Source organism: Engraulis encrasicolus, chromosome 16 (assembly GCF_034702125.1).
Source record: "Engraulis encrasicolus isolate BLACKSEA-1 chromosome 16, IST_EnEncr_1.0, whole genome shotgun sequence".
Lineage (NCBI taxonomy): Eukaryota > Metazoa > Chordata > Actinopteri > Clupeiformes > Engraulidae > Engraulis > Engraulis encrasicolus.
This window is the reverse complement of record NC_085872.1, coordinates 52204756-52221152: the sequence shown is the minus strand read 5'-3', so window position 1 is coordinate 52221152 and position 16397 is coordinate 52204756.

Genomic DNA, 16397 nt, shown 5'->3' with positions numbered 1-16397 from the left:
GTTTGAACTGACGCGATTGCAGGAAGCAGGAAGGGCATTTTCGGGAAAATCAGGATTTATCTTATAAGTTGTTGAACAAACATGTCCGACGTTTATCTATGGCGATATACAGTCAATCCGGAAAGTATTCACAGCGCTTCACTTTTCTCACATTTTATTATCTTACAGCCTTATTCCTAATGCTACAAATGCATCTCTCAAAACTGTCAAGACAACTTGTTTTTCACATGGGCATAATGGAATAATTTGTGTAGGATTTTGACAACAGAGATTCATTTGTAGCATTTGGAATGAGACTGTAAGATAATAAAATGTGAAAAAAGTGAAGCACTGAATACTTTCCGGATTGACTGTAGGACCGTTTAAAGATATTTTACGAAACTTCAACATAAACACACCGATATAAACAACTTTATAGCACCCTCTAGTGGCTCTGCCGAAAATCTGCATTGAACTAAATTAGACAGACATTGGCTTCGAGATTGTGTGAATTAAATGTCTTTGTCTTCTGTAAACAAGATTCCCTTCCTTGCATTCAGCTCTCTCCACTTCTAAGGGGCTTTATCATATGTGCGATTCTCCCCCTTGCTGCCGCTTCGTCTATTCATTTCACACAACTGCAATCATGTTTGCACTTCCTTCAGATGGATATTATTTGATCCACTTGCTCCCGACAGATATCCCCGTCTTTATTTCACATTTCCAGTAACTATATACATAACGTAACGTAACTGTACATTAGAAGAACGAGGAAAGAAATGGCTATTGCTTATTTTGTTGTCATAATAAAGATTTCGAAGTCGAGGTGACAAGACGCGTGGTGTTGAAAGTGAAAGTGGACATCCATAAGCCGGCTAGAGATCACGCTGTCTCCTCTTGATCGACAACAACATATATGTTTAGCCTCGCTCGACTGATTGTGTCCTTTGACATCAAGTAAAATGTGCCACATCAGATTTCAACTCGTATACATTTGTGTAGCTTTGTAAACTAAACGAGGTGGTGTGGGCTTTGAGAATGCAGCATAAATCCCAGTGCAGTGAATGAATGACAAAATCCACATCTTTGCTCTTTTGGCGTTCCGCTCTCTCCGGTTTGAAGCCCTTTTCCAATGTTCACACAAGTGATTTATTTGCCTGTCCAAACCTTTCATCTCAATTAGCTCATGATTTGCAGTCCCATTTGTTGTTTTCGCTGCCGCTTAGTTAGCACACGAAGGGGAATGGGTCTCGTTCCGCTCATACAGCATAGAAATCTAGACGCCCCTAGCGGCCGCAAATTCCACAACAACAAAAGGCGCGGCGCCGCCAGGCAAAACTGCAAGTGCTGTTTCGGAGCAGGAGCACTAGGCGGTGATGGAAATATTGCCATTTTCGCCATAACGGGTCAGTCAAGCAAAACCTTGAGTTCCAAGCCATTTCATGACTATGAAAAAGTTGCATAGTGTTTCTTTAACAGACATGTCTGACAGAACATCCTACCATAGGATAAAATTACAATGTAGGACCGTTTGTCAGAACACCGGCGCAAATCCTACCGGTCAACATCGCTCCACAGAGGACAGGTACCAGACGTAGTGCGGAGCCAAGTGTCTTGGCGGAAGTACGCAGGATGGCGCGTGAGGCAGTGTTAATTTCGTCAACCAGGACGATGACGAAAATATTTCGTCAACGCCCCTTTTTCCCGTGACGATGACGAGACGATGACGCATAAAAATTGCTTCCAGAACATAAAAATATGACGAAAATAAAAATTTATTTTCGTTAAGGAGACTAAGACGAGACGAAATTTACAAGCCATGGACGAATGGACATTATTAAAAATTGTATTGTTTAAAATTCATTTGTAATTGTTATCGTTTCTTGAACTTCATAGAAGATTATGCGCTGTTGCCCTGTTTGTCTCTGCTGGCAATGCCTGGGGCTGGTGCGGCTCAATCAGTAGTAGCCTAGTTCAGTGAGTCCTGTTCAGTTTAGACCCTAACATGTTTCCCAGAAAGAGAAAAAGAAACAGTCGACGTTGAGGCAAGTGTTAATTTTGAAACATGTTCAACCCTTTTGTCCATAACGAAGACGTGTGTTTGTGCAGTCATGATAATAGTGCTACCGTCACTCGCGCCAATCTTCCTCTGATGCTGTCATTTTAAAACTCCTTGAGCGTCCTCTATTCTCCTTTCCACTTACACGTACGCATACACCGACGTCCGTTGTCTGTTCTTTTGTAATGTTTGCTATATTGGTTGTTTAACCGTATGAATAGGCAGTTTGCAAGCAAATCATGAAGATCGGATTCATGCATTTATTTAGATCAGACACACCGGGAGACGTTTAAGGGATGCGCGCGCTACAGGGGAAAAGTTGTTTAAGTAGTCTAAACAGAGGCACGGCTACTGTAGTTTTGATAAGAATTAAGGCTGTAACGATATTGCATCGAACCGAGGGATCGCGGTACGCAGACCCACGAACCCCTATCGCGAACCTTCCTCGCAGAATCGCGATGCGCCCTTTTAAAGTTGTTACCCCTCAGTCTAGAAAACAGCAGGATGCAGGCAAATGCTTGCATATGCGCTTAATTCTTGCATATGCGCTCAAAGACAATTAGAAATGGGGCGCACATGAGCGAGTAACACTTCCATTCTCCCCTCTCTCATGTAAAATGTTCCGTCCAACCAGCACGTGCATTGGTTGTTATTCATTGCCTCAGCAACCTCCGCGAGACAAAAACTTGGGCAAACGTCCGAAGGTAAAGCACAGAAATGAACAACAGACCAAGAAGGCTTTATCAAACGTGTGAAAGTTTTTTTGATTCATGCATGCGCCGATGTAGGCTATGTTGAGTGGAGATAAACGTAGATCGGAGAGAGAGAGAGAGAAAGAGAGCGAGAGAGCGAGATGCTCCGCCTGCCCAAATTTTAAATCGCTAGAGCTCTACGTTCATAAGGGAGTGTCTGAAGTCGGGCAACGTTTAGGTCGATGTTGATATTAGGCAGCATTATTTCCTCCCCGCATTGACCGTCTGCCTAGCGAAAACATGCTCCATTTCAGCCTCTGCATCTATTCCCGCTCTTGACAAAATGTCAAATCATAAAACCAAACAAAGGACAACGTGCGTGTTGCATACTGAGAACATAGGGTAACTGAGGTTCATTTCGAGTTTTGTTTGTATAAGCGTGTGCGCGCTGCTGCTTGATCAAAACAGTTACAAAAATATTAAACGTCAAAATTAAGTGTTGCATTTCTGTAAGTAACGTAATACAACATGTTTCCTGACGAAATATGTCCAGTGTTGTTTTCAGTTAATGTTTGGATATTAATTGGATAATGTTTGATAATGTGAGACAGTTCTTATAGGCTACCTATAATTGGAACCCTGACCCTTCTCTCTCCATCTCTGTCTCTCACACATGGTCAGCATCTCAGCATGATATGATCTAAGCCTATTAGTAATAAGCCTATTTTTCCTTGTTGAATTAATATCCCTTATTTCTCTGTGCTGTGCTTTGATGTCAACACCTGGGGAACAGGTTGCAGTGATAGGCCTATATCTGCAACATCATTTAGTAGACCTACAAAATTAATGTAGGCAGGTAAATGCAAAAAGAAAGCACAGGCCTATATATAAATATAGCCTATAATGTATTTTCTTCTTATTTTTTTCCCTTAAAAAATAAATATATCGTGGGGCGTATCGAACCGTGGGTCATATATCGTGATACAAACCGAATCGTGGGTTGGGTGTATCGTTACAGCCTTAATAAGAATCAATGTGTGGGCGATCAGGGTTTAAAGTGCGGAGAATAGAAACTTGTTCCCATCGAGGGCAACGCTGAAAGACCCAAGGCAGCCGACATCCCTTCATGCGATGCGTATAGCGTCTCCCAGACATCCCACGTTCTAAAAACTCATTGCTTAAACTTGGAGATGCTTATAGACCCTCAACATCCCGACAAACAAAACAGCATTAGTGTTCAACCATTGTTTGTCAATGTCCTTTCTGTCGTCCAGTCTGCATAGAACAACTGCCTACATTTCCCCCAGGACGTTTACAGGGCGTCCTACGAAGTGCGCGTTATCTATTTGAAGTATTCCAGGAATGACGCACGAGCCATTATCTTTCTCTGCCCCGCATTGCCAATCGAAATAACGCGAACTTGCATAGTCTAAAATCAGGAATATTTTATCTGACTCGCGGCCATCGGGGAGCCACTTTCAAATATCAGAGAAACTTCTTGGACTTCATTGGGATGTCTGGTCTTCCCACTGCCTGCAATCTGCAGGCTATGAGCAACCGTATCTCACTCATTTCGTGAAGTATAGGGCTCCTATGAGTCACGCGGTCAGGTGAAGAAGAGCTTGTAGCCTACGTGATCAAATTCAAAAGCAAATAATACGCAGCAGCTTCTAATGCACGAGAGAGAGAGAGAGAGAGAGAGAGAGAGAGAGAGAGAGAGAGAGAGAGAGAGAGAGAGAGAGAGCAACCTGCACCTGGAAGTGTGTGTGTGTCTAATGCTCCTTTGCTCTATGCTGTTGAAATTACTTTTACAGGGCTGATTTGGGTTTTGCTGGAAAATAAGCTAGTAACAATGTTAATATTTGCTGCACTAGGCTATCTAGTAATACTTTGTGTAATAAGCTTAATTTGACTAAAACGACGAAAATGTGAAATGATGACTAAAATGACGAAAATTTGACTAAGACTAAAATTAATTTTCGTCATTTAGACGAAGACTACGACTAAATTTTGAAGGCAATGACTAAATTTGACTAAGATTAAAATTGATTTTCGTCATTGTGACTAAGACTAAGACTAAATTTAAAAAAGCTGACGAAATTAACACTGGCGTGAGGCTAGGGTACTTAGTGGTTCTCAAACTCTTTCTACCAGGAGTAGGATTTCTTATTAAAGGAACAGGCCACCATTTTTTGATTTTCACATATTTGCAGTATTTCCCCGCCATTTTCATGAATGTGCATATACATTTTAGTCTATGTGTTTCCATTGCCTAGTTTAACAGAATAGCCAAATTAAGCGTAGCAATGCAAGTCTATGGGGGCAAACAAAACATCATCAAATGTACTTATGAAGTACTTTAAAATGAATGTAAAATTCACCAGAGTGCAAAACAGTTATTTAATCATCATTTAGTCATGTGATCATTTGTGGCTTGACGCTAATGCCTCCATTCACTTCCAGTGATTATGCTAAACTATGCTAATAATTCTGATACAATGAATCTAAGTACTGAAAAAACTGAGAAGAAAGTGATTTCATGAATAATGCTGGAAATACTGCAAATATGTGAAAAAAAAAAAAAAAAAAAAAAACCGGTGGAGAGTTCCTTTAATATTCTTATTGAAAGGCACTTCAAATTCTTTGTATGACCAGTGCATGTAAAGAAATTGACAATAAAACCAATTTGACTTGAATTGAAACACAGCATCCAAACTTAAATGCACTCACTGACCACTTAATTAGGTGCACCTTGCTATAGGGCTGCACAATTAATCGAAAATAATCGAAAATCGTGATAAAATGGTGAAACCTATGACGTGATTTCAATCGCGATTTAATCGTGGCAATAGTGACCTACCTTTGAGAGCGTCCTTGCATAAAAATCAATAATCGTGAGTTATAATCGTGATTCCGATCTTGACCCAAATAATCGTGATTATCATTTTTTCCATAATCGTGCAGCCCTAATGGATGTAAGCTTAGTTGACGAGGTGGCAGGTTCGCGCCCTGAGGGGGACGAACTGTGCAGGGACACCTCCGTCACACACGCCTGTCCAACTGCTTATTGATGCAAATCATGTCTGATCAGCCATTCACATGGGGGCAGCTCAATGTAGTTTGGTCAAGGCAATCTGATGCAGTTCCAACTAGGGATGTTTACCGGTAACCGTTTAACCGATAGTTGACGGATCAATGTTAACCGGTTACATTTTCTGCCGCCGGTTAACCGGTTATGATATTAATAATAATTATAATAATAATTTCCTCCCAAAAAGCCCCCAAAAACGATAATTTTGCGGTTTTGGTACGATAATTCAGCATTTTCCATCTGGCGACACTGGCTGGACATGACAGGGTTATGTGAGAAATAAAATGTGAAAAAAATCAGTGCTGTGCATATCAGGCACGCGAACGTTATATAATTTAAGATTACCGGTTAACCGGTTAACCACCGGTTAATGAGTCTCAGTAACCGTTCAAGATATTTTTTTTATATTTTCGCCATCCCTAGCTCCACCCGAGCATCTGAATGGGGGAGAAAGGTGATTTCAGTGCAGGGGTCCCCAAAAGTTTTCTCTCTGGGGGCCACATTATTGTTACATTACACGATTTTTGATTGTTTTCGATTAATTGTGCAGCCCTAACATCCATTCGACAATGGGAGTCATAGTTCAAGCCCGCTGAGGTAAAGGGCAGGTCTGATAGCCCAACGCTACCGCACTGTATTGAGGCTTCGGGAGGGAGGTTTACTAACATTCCACACCACACTCTGCTAGTTAGCCTCTGTTACACGTGCCTTATAAAACAGGTGTGGATTGTATGCATGTGCATGCGTTTGAGTATCCGATTTGGCTAGGGCTCACTTGGAAAGGAGGCAGTCGCCTAAATGTGACTACCCTACTTAAATACAGGAGAACTAAAATGAATAAATACAAGTATACTTAAGTTCTTTTTAAGGGCTATCAGAAAATGTGTACGTGAATGAATGGGGTCATTTCACGTGAAATCAGACACTTTGGGACCCGACCGACTCCCTTAATATTAGTGTCAGATTCAAACCCAATGCAGTTCTGGGGTGCTACCTTGCTACTAAAAAAGCACATCAAGTATGATTGAAATCTGTGTCGGTCGGGTCCCAAAGTGTCCGATTTCACATGAAATGCCCCTATGGGCAAAACCAGTTGAGAACCACTATATTGCAGAACCAGTGGACCTCATTTCAACACCTAGACCAGTTGGGAACCACTATATTGCAGAACCAGTGGACCTCATTTCAACACCTAGACCAGTTGGGAACCACTATATTGCAGAACCAGTGGACCTCATTTCAACACCTAGACCAGTTGGGAACCACTAGATTGCAGAACCAGTGGGTCTCATTTCAACACCTAGACCAGAGATTCTTTAAGTATAGAGATATGCCAACATAATAGGTTTCTATGGGCACCTAACGTGACAAGGTTCCGGTCTACCTTAAGGTGCGTGTCATAATACTCCCAGCATTGAATAGAACACTCCTCAGGTCTGCCTAAAGAGGGATTTCCCCCCCCCCAATAATAGAACCCGGAAACAATGGGCCAATGGAACCTCTCTCTCTCTACTCTCTCTGCCTAGACCTTGCGCGTTGGCCTCATTTCAACACCTAGACCTTGCGCGTTGGCTTGTTCAGCGGTTTTGCTGGAGATTCCTGGGGGGCCATGAGGGGGAGCTAGGGGGCCGCGGCCGGCAGGTTGAAAGGAGAAGTACTAGGGCTGCAACGATACACTAAACTCACGATTCAGTTCGTTTGTATCGCGATTTTGGAGCTACGGTTCGAAATACATGATTTTTTAAAATTAAGGCTGTAACGATACACCCAACCCACGATTCGGTTTGTATCACGATATATGACCCACGGTTCGATACTCCCCACGATTTATTTTTTTTAAGGAAAAAAAATAATAAATTAAAAAAATTATATAATGAAAAAGATATATATATATATATATAGTGAAAGCGAAAGCCCTTTGGGAAACTCCAACTCCCATTGTCATTGTGACACAGCACTCCACAGCACGCAAGTGAACACTGCACACTGCACACAACGAAATTGCATTTATGCCTCACCCGTGCAAGGGGGCAGCCCTCAGTGGCGCCCCATGGGGAGCAGTGCGGTAGGACGGTACCATGCTCAGGGTACCTCAGTCATGGAGGAGGATGGGGGAGAGCACTGGTTGATTACTCCCCCCACCAACCTAGCGGGTCGGGAGTCGAACCGGCAACCTCTGGGATGCAAGTCTGGCGCCCTAACCGCTCACCCATGACTGCCTAGTGAATATATATATATGATTTCTTTTTCATTTACCTGCCTACATTATTTTGTAGGTCTAGGCCTAAATGATGTTGCAGATATATCACTGCAACCTGTTCCCCAAGTGTTGACATCAAAGCAGAACACAGTCAAATAAGGGATGTTCACCAAGGGAAAATATGCTTATTAATAATAGGCTTAGATCACATCATGCTGAGATGCTGACCGTGTGTGAGAGGGAGAAAGAAGGGTCAGGGTTCCAATAGGTAGCCTATAACAACTGTCTCACATTATCAAACATTATCTAATTAATATCCAAACATTAACTGAAAACAACACTGCTCATATTTTGTCAGGAAACATGTCAGTGTTTCCCATACATTGAGGAAACTATGGCGGCCCGCCATAGTTTAAATTTGGCCGCCATAGTTTCGAAAATGTAAAAAAAAATAAAATAAAAAAAAATAATTTTTTTTTTTTTTTTTTTTTTTAACGATTTCCGTTTTTGTTAAAAAACGATTTGAATTACGATTTCCTTCGAATTTTCCTCCTGGAGTAAATACATCCTATAGAGAAAACCACAAGTGCTTGAAAGACAGAGGGATCAAAAGCCTAGTCAAGTTGTTGTAGTTAACTTGGGTTTGGGAGCAATAAAAATAACCTTCAGAGAAGGGACAGTTGGGATGAGTTTACTAACACTCCCCAGGCTTTGTTTTACAGTTGTAATGAGTTGGTGACAGGCCTTCATTGACACGGCAGAGGACACATCAGGCTGCATATAGAAACGAATGTGTAATGAATGTGAATAGACATAAATGTGTAATATGTTGTTCAGCCCTTTTAATGGGAGGAATTTTGAAAAACTGGCCCTGTGACCAGCACCCCTCATGTAGAATGTGTACGCCTATGTGTGTGTGGAGAAAAGGCACAGCCTACCCTCTTAGACCCTTTTTGTCTAAGCTTATGCGTTAACAATTTCACAGTATACTCTTAAATTCTTATCTCTGCTCCTATTTTGTTTTACTATTTTTTTCATTACATAGACCCCTGCATGAGGGACGAATGAAACTGTGTTGTAAACAGAAATGATTCACTGTACTGCATTTTAAAAAAAATATATAAATGACAATGTACCACTAATATCATGTGTAAAATGTTATGTAGCCTTCTTTCTCAAAATATAAATGGCTGAAATGTAGGCCTAGGCCTACAGTTTCTGCATGCGCCAATGTCATAATGTACTCATTGTTTTGCCATTTTGCATTTACACTGCGTGAATACATCCCCCCACCCCCCCCCCAAGGCCCGCGTGAAAAGACAACCCCCCCCCCCCCGGAAAAAAAATCCCGGTTGCCCCCATAGTTTCCAAAATTTCTGTGGGAAACACTGCATGTTGTAGGCTATTAAGTTACTTACAGAAATGCAACACTTAATTTTGATGAGTAATGTTTTTGTAACTTTTTTGATCGTGCAGCAGCGCGCACACGCTTATACAAACAAAACTCGAAATGAACCTCGGTTATGATCTCACTATGCAACATGCACGTTGTCCTTTGTTTGGTTTTGTGATTTGACATTTTGTCAAGAGCGCGCATGGATGCAGAGGCTGAAATGGAGCATGTTTTCGCTAGACTGGCGGTCAATGCGGGGAAGAAATGCTGCTTAGATATCCACATCGACCTCAACGTTCGCACGACACTCCCTTATTAGAGCGTGGCGATTTCAGGCTGGTCTAAGAATTTGGGCAGACGGAGCATCTCGCTCTCTCGCTCTCTTTCTCTCTCTCTGTCCGCTCAACGTATATCTCCACTCAACATAGGCCTACAACGGCGCATGCATGAATAAAAAACGTCTTCACACGTTTGATAAAGCCTTCTTGGTCTGTTGTTCATTTCTGTGCTTTACCTTCCGATGTTTGCCCAAGTTTTTCGTCTCGCGGAGTTTGCTCAGGCAATGGATAACAACAGATGCACGTGCTGGTTGGACGGAACATGTTATAAGAGAGATGGGTGAATGGAAGTGTTACTCGCAAATGTGCGCGCCCCTTTTCTACTTGTCTTTTTTAAGCGCATGCAAATATGCCTGTATCCTGCTGTTTTCTAGACTGAGGGGTAAACTGGGAAAGGGCGCATCGCGATTCTGCGAGGAAGGGTCGCGATAGGGGTTCGTGGGTCTGCGTACCGCGATCCCTCGGTTCGATGCAATATCGTTACAGCCTTATTTAAAATGTATCTTTGAAAAATGTATTATTTCGCTTTTTTCAAGTTTGGATGACGGGTAACAGAACTTTGAAAGGGCATATCACGATACTGCCTTCTTGCATCACGATACAGTATCGTGAGTCTGAGTATCATGATTTTTCAGTTTGATACAATATCGTTACAGCCCTAAAAAGTACTAGCCTGGTCCTGACCATCCCATAATACTTCCATTTCATTTCGTATTCATGGTCTGGCATTTGTTTGCTCTGAAGCGATTGTAGGAAGCAGGAAGTTTGCACTCAGCTATGGTTTGAAATTATTGGACACCTCTCACCCAATCGCTGGCAGTTACTCAACAACAACATAGCGCAGACCAATGGCTCTGGCGCAGATGTGTACGTCATTGTCACGAGCGTCCTCCCCCTTTCGTCCCCACGTGGGGGGTGTATTCGATTATTGGCTGTTTTCTGGGGGGGCGTTGCGATCAAAATTCTACTGCTCCAGGCACTCCACAGAGAAGCACGGCCAGACTACAGTGGTGGAGCCAAACCTTTGGCGGAAGTACGTAGGATGGCTCGCGAGGCTACAAAAAGTACTGTATTGCAAAATAAAATCTCCTCATTTGTGCCATCGTCAACATTACTATCTTTAGTTTCCTATTGTAGCTGCATGGAGTGTGAGGTACAATTAGGGTGACCATGTCCATGACGGGAAAATGAACACGACGGGACATATTTTAGGACAGGGGGGTTTGGGGGTCCTCCTCCAAGAAAATGTGCGTTTTTTAGATGCAAATTCATGCATTTAATGCATTTTTGTCCGGCTTAATGCTGTGCCTTACGCCGGACAAGGCACTGAAAAGGAGGACGGTCCTCCCTTAAAGAGGACGTCTGACCACCCTAGGTAGCCTACAATGGGCAGTCACTCATGGGTAAGTGGTTGGGGCCTGGTTCGACTCCTGCCCCACCACATTGGTAGCCTGGGCGAATAGCCGACTGTTGTCTCCGTCAATCAAAATCTTCGGGTGGAGTACATGGATGGCGTCGCCAGGCTACCACGTTGGTGGGGGGCATTTGGGGGAGGGCGTAATTAACCAGTGCTCTCCCCCATCCTCCTCCATGACTAAGGTATCCGGAAAATGGTACCGTCCCGCCGCACTGCTCCCTTTCGGGTGTCAATAGCCTTGGTCTCATTAGCCGCGCTTCAGCGGCCCGGGGCCGCCCGGGGCTCAGGAGAGTGGCCGGCTCGGAGCTGCCGGCCCGGGCCATTTTTTGCCTGATCGGACTCATAGCCGACCCCAGGCACATTCAGGTACACGCCTTGTTTGTGAAACGTCAGTCGGGCACAGCCCACTTTCGCCCCAAATCACAGAAGGACAACAACAGAACGACAAAGGAGGAGAATAAAATGGAGCAAACTCTGCTGGAGCAGGTCGCCGTTTGGCTCGTAGCCTACGGACAAAGACGACAAGAACTGCAAAGAAAATGGCTTGCCTTTCAAGAACAGTTTTATTACATGGCAAAGTTGTCGATTCAGAAGCTGTATGGGACGCAGCGCATGTTAAGAAGACAAAGACGCATGAAAATACGAGCAGCTCGACAACTGAGAGTGAACAGAAGGAGACGTGCGAACATGCCCAGTTAATCCCCCCAATCGCGCACAGAAGCATGAGCCCCGGACATAGCGAGACATGAATGTGCAGGTAATTGAATAAGTTACCATGTGAAAGGAGACCAAATCCCTGAGACATAGCACCTTCATCAGTTGCTATAGAAAATTATATCATAGCCCCGGACATAGCGACACACCCCTCGTTGCGGCGTGCCACCTGTCTATTCATTCATGTTATTTCCATCCATTTGACATTAAAGCCCTTGTGTAAATTTCAAACTGTGTTTGGCGATCAGTCTGAAACGTGCGATATAGCCTACCAGACCTTCGGCGATAATAGCGCAAAAGCTAAATAAGCCGACATAAATGTCATGTGTGAGTATTTGTGAGACACTTTTTATTGGTGTCCAGTGGAAAGCATGCCAAATCACGATAATGGCACAAGAGTTGGCGGCTAAAAGCAGAAAAAAGCCGACATGACTTAGCTATGACATCCCAAGTTTAAGTGTAGTGGTGCCCATGATCCGATAACAACAAAAAAGTTATGTTGACTAAATAACTTTAAAAACACAAACAGAAGTGCCAAGGTTGCATCCTATGAAATTATGCCATAAGAAAGCCAAACACCCCAAACTAATGCTTAACCATAATTTGCCCAGAATTTAGCGATAAGTCCCCCATGCAGCCACATTTTTACACAGAGGTTGACCCCGCCTCCGAGCCTCGGCGGTGCTTGCTGGCCCATCGAATTCGACGGGCCAGGGAAATCGGCCCTTAGCCCCACAACCTGGCCCGGCGGCCATCTTTAGCACCTAGCCCCGTTTTGATGAGATCACCGTCAGCCCCCTTTTGTCCGGGCCAGCCCGGGGCTGGCCCTGCAATGAGACCAAGGCTATTGGGGGCAGCCCCTTTGCACGGATGAGGCATAAATGCAGTTTTGCTGTGTGCGCTTGTGTGCTGTGTCACAAAGGCAATGGGAGTTTGGGGTATCCCTGGGCTTTCACGACCCATGGCCATGTCAGGGGACAGGGCCAGGGCCAGGCAGGGGGGCCTTAGTTCTAGTTGGAATCTGTCACGGTAAAGTCTGGGAACTCCTGGGCCAGTTTAATCTGCCAGACTGCCAATTTATCATAACAAGACAAAAACAGCAAACGTTTCTCAAACACAAAACTGAACTTGGAACCTCCTCCTACCATTACCATAAATAGGGGATCACTTTGCACATCAAGGACAGCTTGATAAACCTCAACAACATAGGTTACGATTAGTTTGCAACACAAGCCTCGCCTCTCCATCTTTACTGCACGACACAGATCTAAACGTCCTTACCACGTACACGAAAACACAAGCAGAACGGCAAAATGCTTTGAAATAGGACAAGTTCACTTGCATGCGTGCTCTCAGTCAAAACAATTTTCACTAGCAAGGTTTTATTGACAATCGCAGAGATGACTTTAAAAAAAGAGTCTCGTCATTACAAGCTGGCCGAAACGTCAACACAACGACTTTGTGATCACACTTTGCACCAATAGTCAGTCATAACCAGATACACTTCAAAAGGAGGATTACAGTTTTATAAACACAGCCGTACTAAACCAGAGAGATAGAGAGGAGACCAGAGGAGACTTGCTGGGAAGATAAGTGGTCATGTTTCACCCAAGTTGCCGACAACTAGTGCTAACACGCTTCCTTGACTTTTTTAGCTTAAACTCTTAAACACTCCACGATTACAAACACTTATGAGTGACTGCACGACACAGGAGGGCCAGGACAGCGTAGTTCACGAGCTAAGGGGGCTATCCATGTCAAAAGGGCATATTTGAGAATTTAAACCGGTCCCAAAAAATGAAAACATGGTTGGATAGCAAAGCTAACTCGGTAGCTAAAAAGGTCTATAATGTTGAATCGGCAGCCGCTAGCTGAGTGCTAGCTAATGCTGGTTAGCATACGGCTGCTGCACCGCTGCAAAGCCAGCAAGATCTTAAAAATGTCTTCAAATGTACGCACCTTTTTGGCTGTTAAACATTCAAGCGTAGCTGCTGGCCGCCTCGGCGTCTCTGGCCGGCTGTCTGTCTCTGCGTGAAGTTGTCATTGCAGGTAAGATTATTGCGGTTTCATCTGGCCCATAGTTTTTAATGCAGTGGTTGTACGGCAAGGGCCATTTTGTTTACCTCCGATACGTCAGTGCGTCAACGGGGGGATGGTGTGCCGACCGGTTTACGATACATGACCTGATGTGGAGTACGCTTGCGCACAAGTGCTTTTGTAGGTTGCGCATGCGTGTTGTGCCTTGTATCTACCCGATGTGAGTCACACGTCAGGGCCGGATTAAGAGGGCCCAGGGCCCCTAGCCTAGGCCTACATGTTGCTTGCTGTGCACCCGCCCGAAGGCACATTTTGCCACAAATTTAAATAGACAGTTTTGTAATTCCGAATTAGGACTCGTAACATGTCTACCAATGGTATGCCTACGCCTACTGGGCACAACAGCTGATTTTTTCAATATGGCCTATTGCATCTTCTCACAATTCTGCAGTTTTTCCACTTTTGGCCAATCAGGGCCCCCCCTCTCTCTCTCGTGTTCGCGCGTGCGTGACACGCACACACAGCAGAGGGATATTTTTAAACACATATGAGATGATCAGGCCGAAATGGCAAAGGTAAGAGCCACACATACACACACACACACACACACCACCACCAATCACACACACACCTGCAGATACACGTTAGTGTAACATACACACACACATTAGGATAAACACACGCAGAACACACACACACACACACACACACACACACACACACACACACACACACACACACACACACACACACACACACACACACACACACGTAGGCTACTTTCCACTGACTGAGCAAGTGAACATTCTGTATACAGGCTGCAGGTCTTCAAATACCCGTCATTTCTATGGAAGCCATTTTTGCTGTCCAATAGCTGTGTGTTAAAATGGGTTCCAATGGTAGAAAGGACTACACACTTTCCAGCCTATAAGCCGCTACTTTATTGTCAGGCCACCATGATGTGGCTCATTCACAGGTGCAGCCGTGCTCTAATGCAGTGTTTCCCAACCAGGGGTACGTGGACCACTAGGGGTACGTGAGCACACTGCAGTGTTTCCCAACCAGGGGTACGTGTACCACTAGGGGTACGCGAGCACACTGCAGGGGGTACTTGGAAAATTTTTATTATTATAACCAATGTATGGAACAGTCACATCAGGACAGAGAAAGCGATATAGAAAATGAATTAGGGGGTACTCATGGCACAACTAAGAGGCTTAGGGGGTACGCGAGACAAAAAAGGTTGGGAAACACTGCTCTAATGGTTAAGGAGATGGGCTTTAGATCAGAGGGTTGCAGGTTTGAATCCCACCATTCCACTTCCTCCATAGCTAAGGTGCCATTGAGCAAGTGGGGGGACGTAACCCCACACCGCTCCAAGGACTGTAGTCAATACCCTGTAAAGTAACTGCAACTCATTTTGGATAAAAGTGCCTGTTCAGTAGCCTGGGCGAAAAGCCGAGTGTCATGTAATGTGACTGTAAATCAATGTATCCCCAACTGGCCAAGTGAGGAGCCTTTTTAATTCAAAGGGCCACTTCAAACCTCCAAATCCTTTCAACGGGGACCCGCTTTTGGAATTAGAAGTTTTTTTCGCGATGTGTGTCGATGTCCAAATATTTACAGGCCCAACTGTCAAGGTTGTCAGATGAGACTGATGATTTCCAGCCCAAAAGAACGATCAAAACCCACCTGGAAACACAAAATCCTGCCAAATGTGAACTGATTTCTATGGCCATAGGCCGTTATCTGCAGAACACCCTGCCCAAATGCTCCATTTTGTATACTGTACCTTTTTTACCCACAGACGGTCATCATAAGCAGCCCAATTGGGCAGGACAATACTAGCCTGGCAACGCCATCCATGTACTCCACTCAAAGATTTTGGCTCCGCACATCGTCTGGCAAAAGCCTCGAGCTCGGTTCTCTTAGTGTTTCGCCAATCAGCAAACAGTTGAGAGTGGTGACGTAGAACTCACCCGCGAGCTCCGTTACTGATTGGTTAAGGTAACTATATTCACAATTTCATTTTGTTATTTGTATGCTTTTGCAACGCATAACATAACAGGCATGCTAATAAAGCACAATATGGGTTTTTATTTGAGTTTGGAACTTCAATTAATTTAAATGATAGAGTAAGACCAGACCATCTCCCATCGTCCACGGAGACGGATTCCTCATGGCTTTTGCCAGACTGACTGACGGAGTCAACAGTCGGCTATTCGCCCAGGCTAAATATAACCCAGCATTCAGGTAAAATAACCCAGCATTCAGGTAATATAACCCAGCATTCAGGTAAAATAACCCAAATACATAACCCAGCATTCAGGTAATATAACCTAGCATTCAGGTAAAATAACCCAAATACATAACCCAGCATTCAGGTAATATAACCCAGCATTCAGGTAAAATAGGAAAATACCCAGTCTGGCATCACTGCTAACTGTAACGTAACCGTCCCTCACAAGAGATACATT